Here is a 6,225-nt window from a genome sequence, read left to right as displayed (position 1 = left end):
GTTTTTTTTTTTTTTTTTTTTTTTTTAGATGTTGATGGATGTTTACTTCTTTTCTTTTCCTTCCTTCCCCCCCGCCCCTCTTTCTTTCTTTCTTACTTTCTTTCTCCATATGTGGTGCTGAGAATCAAACCAAGTGCCTCACACATGCCAGGCAAGTATGCTACCACTGAGCCACAACCCCAGCCCACATGTAGGGATCTTGATCAAGGTTTGGAGACTTTTTCTGTAAAAGGTCAAATAGTAAATGTTTTTTCTTTGGTTTATATGATATCTGTTGCAACTACTTAGCTTTGCTATTATAGCACAAAAGTAGCCATAGATAATATGTAGATGGGGGACTGTGGCTATGTTCTAACCAAACTTAATTTACAAAGGTAAGCTGCAGGCTGGGATTGGCCCACTGACTGCAATTTGCCCACTCCTATCTTGACCATCATCATTTATGGGACATGATCCTTGCTAATCCTACCAGTGGTGACAATGTGTAGATAGGACCACGTGACAGGTGCCTTGTGATAAAGGGTGGGAGATATGGTCTGAGGAAATACAGGGCTAGCCATCCCAGTGAAATTTTAGGGGGAGAGTTTAAGAACCTAGAAAAGTGAGCTCCCACTAGAATAAGACACAATCCTTGATAAGCTTCTTTGGATTTTGGAGGCATTATATTTCATATTTAAATAACCTGCTCTGATCCATTTGTTGGGAAATCTGAAAAGCAGCCTTTGGTCTCTGGTTAACATTTTACTAATGTGGTCACACTGAGCGTCTCTATACCTGAGTGGAGGATGTGTTTTCTCCTATGTGCACATGGGTGGTGGTGGGCATGGGGAGGGAAGATGTTGTCAGATTGGTCTGAAACACAATCTGCCTACCTCTGTATCTTAGGAGTCAGACTCCTGGAAGGACTGTGGGGAGTGTTATGCATCATGAAATCGGAAAAGGTGACCGGGCCTCTCAGATTTCTTCCTAAGCTGAATAACAGCTTACCTCATCCTGGTGTTAAAGCTGCTCATGGAATTTGCTTATTCCATTGTGAACCTACCTTGTAGCTAGATAAATTATGGGTGAATCTAACAGCAGAATACAGCTTACTTTTAAATTGTGGTAAAGGGGGCAAGTAAGAAAGCAAGCAGGTGGAAGAGAAAATTAAGAACATCAGGAAATGTTAGCATTTCCCTTTTATTCACACACACACACTCACACACACACATACACACAGAGAGACACATATACAAATGTTTAATATAAAAGATTAACACAGAAAAGCACAAAGAAATTTTTTTATCAAAGATAACAACTTTAACATATAGTTTATCCAAATGTAGTCTTTTTTCTATCCTATGAATACATATGTATATATGTATGTATAGACTCATTTATAGTCTGCTTTTTGAAGTTTGCATTATAGTGATCATCCTTCCATCTCAATGAATACTCTTATACTATATGATTTTTATGGCTACAAAGAATTGTCTCAAATGGAAAATGCCATAATTTCTTAACCAGAGCCCTACTGTTCTACACTTAGTAATCAGTGCTTCTTGCAAAGGTTATTGGCTGTGACCAGAAAATTGTATGGATATGTCTCCCCAACAAATCTCATCATATATGGCTTTATAGGATCACTGCACTTTATTGGAAGACACCTGAGGCCAGGAGTTATTCCACTAATTGAAATAATTAAGATATCTCTTTTCTCTGTAGATTTGTCCAATTCCCCTTTGGGGCATTAGTCACTGTAACTAATATTCACATCACATTTTAATGTAACCTCTGTCAGTTCTTAGAATAACATTTGTGCAGCAATGAATTTTACTAAAAAGACACAAAGTAGACTGCAAAACCTATTTATTACAATGTCACTAATGTGAGTCATTCACTTGGTAGGTACTTAGTGGGTGCCTAAAATAAAACCATTCCAGGAGAGTAATATCTTTCAGTGTTTCACAAACACTGAGATTCCACAATATGTAAGGTATTAAGAGATACAAACTTTCAGAGGCTTTACTCCCTATATAGAGGCATGACATTAAACCAAGACTAATTAAATAATAATACAGGAGATGTCACAAAGAAGTTTCTAGTGATGAGAATGATGATAAGGCCTGTAATTTTTTAAGATCAATCTTTGAAGCAATCACAAAGGACTTCATGGAAAAAAATACCAAGTCTTTTTTTTCTTTTCCTGGTGTTGGGGATTGAACTCAGGACTTGGTGCATACTTGGCATACATTCTACCACTGAGCTACCAAGCCCAGCCCCAACTGACAGGTCTGGAAAAAACTGAGAAGATAGAAATGAAAGAGGAGAGCTCTCACAAAGGGTCAGAGACAAGTAAGTGAAGATCTCCAGACGTGCTGGAGTGAGAGGTGAAGTCTGAAGAGTGATGTCCTAGAACACCAGGCCACGGGAATTGGCTCCGCCCTGAACATCATGAGAGGAAGCTACCTAGAGTAGAGTGATGTGGTGGCCTTAATTCCTTGATTTGGAAAGTCAGTTCTTCATCTTAACATCTTCTGAAATCTCTTGTTACAGACTTTCAATTTACATTGGAAGCTCAAACTGTTTTGCCATCCTTACTTACATCCTTCTTGCTCACTGAATGACATCCCTGTGCAGAAATTGGACTAGTAGTAATATCATTCTGTTATAAATTCAGATACAGAAATTGCAAAATTAAAGGTTCCAGTAATGGAGCCAGAATTTTTTCCTCAAATGTCTCGGTTGCTGTTTTGAAATGGTCTCACTATGTTGTCCAGGCAGGTCTCAAACTCCTGGGCTCAAGTGATCCTCCTGCCTCAGCTTCTCAAGCAGCTGGGGTGATGTGTTGGGCTCTAGAATGACTTGATTAAGACCATTCAGTGAGGTTCCTTTTGCTAGTATTTTTGTCTCAATGACTTTTCATGTTACAAAACAAACAAAATTGGAGACATTTTGAAAGTAGAAATAAAATCCTATAACCAAATTATAAACATAACAATTTAAATTTTACCATGTCTTCCCAGTCATGTAAAATGCAGGTTTATTTTTACCCGGTTGCAATAATATTGTATAAGCATTCTATGTTAAGCAATATACTACAAAAAATTAAGATGATTATTTTCATAGTGACTATTTTAAAATTTGTATAAACACCTTGGAGTAGATTTACTAAATTTAATCATACCTCTGTTAAGATGTTTTCTATTTTCCCCTGATTTGATTAGTGTTTTCCATCTGATATGTCAGTGGTATTCTGATAGACAGCTGGATTAAGGTGTAACATCATGTCAGTCCTTTTGGGAGGTAATGGGTGTGGGCAGGTGTAAGTTAAAGCCCCCAGACTTGTAGCCTCTTCTTAGCTGATTACTTCAGTGGACTGTATGAATATCATTTTCTATAATTCGACCCATTTCATTGTATGAAAACAATTGGTATGCTGTTTTGAAATGGTCTCACATTGATGTACTAATTTGTCTTCAACTTGTATTACTATTACTTGCTATTGAATTTGGGGTATATTTACAATTGTGTTTTAATTAATTTTAACATAGTACTTGCACATAATTAAATATGAATAGTATAGAAAGGAAAGGAGTAGTAGTAAATCCCTCTCGAACTTCAGGTTTTCTCTTCCTTTCTACAGAACCCAACAGTCATTAGTTTCTTATGCATTCTTCTAGAGATATCTGAAGGAATGTGTACACACATATGCATGTATGTCTTGACGAACAACATTAAAAATATTTACTACTGGCACAAACAACAAGAAGGAAAGTCATTGTATATGGGATATGTCTGAGTGCACACTGCATGTTATCAGGCTTGCATGAGGTCCTTACTTTTATACATTAATTTGTCCTTGGCTTGTTTCATCTAGCAATGTGATCTGGAGATGGTTCCACATCAGCACATGTAAAGTGACTTCATTCTTTTCAGTGGGTCTGTATTTTAGCCACTTCCTATAGATGAACCTTTAGGTTGTTCCCAGCTTTTTGTTACTAAAATGGTTTTCCAACAAATATTCTTACACAGTACGAATTTATCTGTGGCTTCAATGTCTACACAAAGAATTACTGGGTAAATAGTATATGCATATAAAATTATGATCAACTTTATTAAATTTCCTTCCAAAGGTTTACTGTTTTGTTTTCACCAACAATGTATATGAGGGCCTATTTCCCAAACCCAGGCTAACTCAATATATCTGTATCAACCTAGAAGATGGAAAAATGGTGTCTTGCTGATTTTTTTTTTTTGGAAATACTAAGGATTGAACTCAGGGTACTTGATCACTGAGCTACATCCCTAGCCCCTATTTTTGATTTTATTTAAAGGGTCTTACTGAGTTGCTTAGCACCTTGCTTTTGCGGAGCCTGCCTTTGAACTATCAATCCTCCTGCTTCAGCCTGTTGAGCCACTGGGATTACAGATGTGTGCCACGGCACCTGGCTGTTGTCTTGTTGATTTCATTTATATTTAAGATTAAATTTTAAGTTTTGAATCAAAATTTTCTCTGCAATTGGAGCACATGTAATCAATGCACTTAAGGCAGAATGTCATGGTTTAAAAATTAGGTGTCCCACAACCTCTCATGTGAGACAATGCAAGAAGGTTTAGCGGTGAAATAGTTGGGTTATGAGACCCTTAACCCAATCAGTGAATTAATCTCTGATTAATTGGGATTAACTGGGTGGTAGCAGTAGGCAGGTAGGGTATGGCTGGAGGAGGTAGGTCATTGGGGGTGTGCCTTTGGGGTTTATATTTTGTCCCTAGCCAGTGAAGTCTCTCTACTTCTTAGTGCCATGTTCTCAGCTGCTTTCCTCTGCCACACCCTTCCACCATGTTCTTCTGCCTATTCTCCAGCCCAGAGCAAGGAGTGGGCCATCTATGGACTGAGATTTCTGAAACCTTAAGCCTCAAAATACATTTTTCCTCCTCTAAAATTGTTCTCAGGTCTTTTGGTCACAGCAGTGAAAAAGCTGACTAAAACATATAGATACTAGAGGTGAAACACTGGGGAGAATAAATCCCAAACAAAAGCTGGTTGAGAGTATTTGCTCAATGATGAGGATAGAGATAATGTTTAATTCCTTGCTCTTTGCCAGTTCCCTTCCATCTCCACTGGGCAACATTTGGAATTGTGAGTTAGGAGAATGTATGGCAAGCTTGAGCCTTGTTCGAAGGGTACGGAAATCTAGCGACAGTTTGGTAGAGTCAGAGAGACCTGGGAAAATAACAGAGAAAAAAAAAATATAACAAGACTTTAAGGACTATTTGATCTAGAAGAGGCTTAAAGAAATCCATTGCTCCATTAACCGTTTTTTGGTATTCTGCATTTCATTCCTTAGCAGGTTTTACTGAATGTCCATGCCTTAAAAGGGTGTTGGATGGGCTGGGGTTGTGGCTTGGTGGTAGAAAGCTTGCCTAGCACATGTGAAGCACTGGGTTCCATCCTCAGTCCAGGACACAATGCCTTTATTTTATTTATTTTATTTTTAAGTGGTGCTGAGGATCCAACCCAGTGCCTCACACGTGCTAGGCAAGCTCCCTACCACTAAGCCACAACCCCAGTCCACCCAACACACTTTTATGTGTGTATACATACATGTATATGTAGAAAGGCAACCTCAATGGAATTGAACCAGTGTTGTAAGAGTTTTTTTTTTTAAGAAAATGATAGTTCCCCCGAGGCATGATCTGTTCACAAATAATTAGCTCCCCAACCCAACCCCACTCATCATTTATTTTTTGAAGAAATGGTTGAGCAAGCCAGGAATATGTATGTCTACCCATAAGATCCTCAAATCAGGCCACTGAATATTAGACTTGTACACCTTGAATCACACAGAAGATATTCGAAAGGTAGAGAAAAATATAAAACCTCCTCCACCCTGAAATCCTGACCTCCCCTAGCAATATGTAAGAAAAACCTGTATTATTGCAAACCATACTGCTGTATGGTACTGCTGTGAGTACTGAGTTCATTCTATTCTATTTTCTATTTTTTTTTTTTTTTGAGCTTTGGGTGTTAAAAGTGAGGAGTAAGCCTTATTGAGGTAATACCCAAGAACGGGGCACAAACATGGATTTGATCCATTATGTTCCAGGTTTGCACATCGAGTCCCACCCCGACCAAGTCACCTCTTCTCTCTCTCTCTTTTTTTGTAAGCTTCAGTCCTGCTCTTTGTGTTGGCCTCCTTGGAGCTGTCCCCTGGCAAGCTAGGGATTCAGGATCGAAAACAC

The sequence above is a fragment of the Marmota marmota genome, unplaced genomic scaffold, assembly GCF_001458135.2.
Source record: "Marmota marmota marmota unplaced genomic scaffold, marMar, whole genome shotgun sequence".
NCBI lineage: Eukaryota > Metazoa > Chordata > Mammalia > Rodentia > Sciuridae > Marmota > Marmota marmota.
This window is presented reverse-complemented; position numbering follows the sequence as displayed.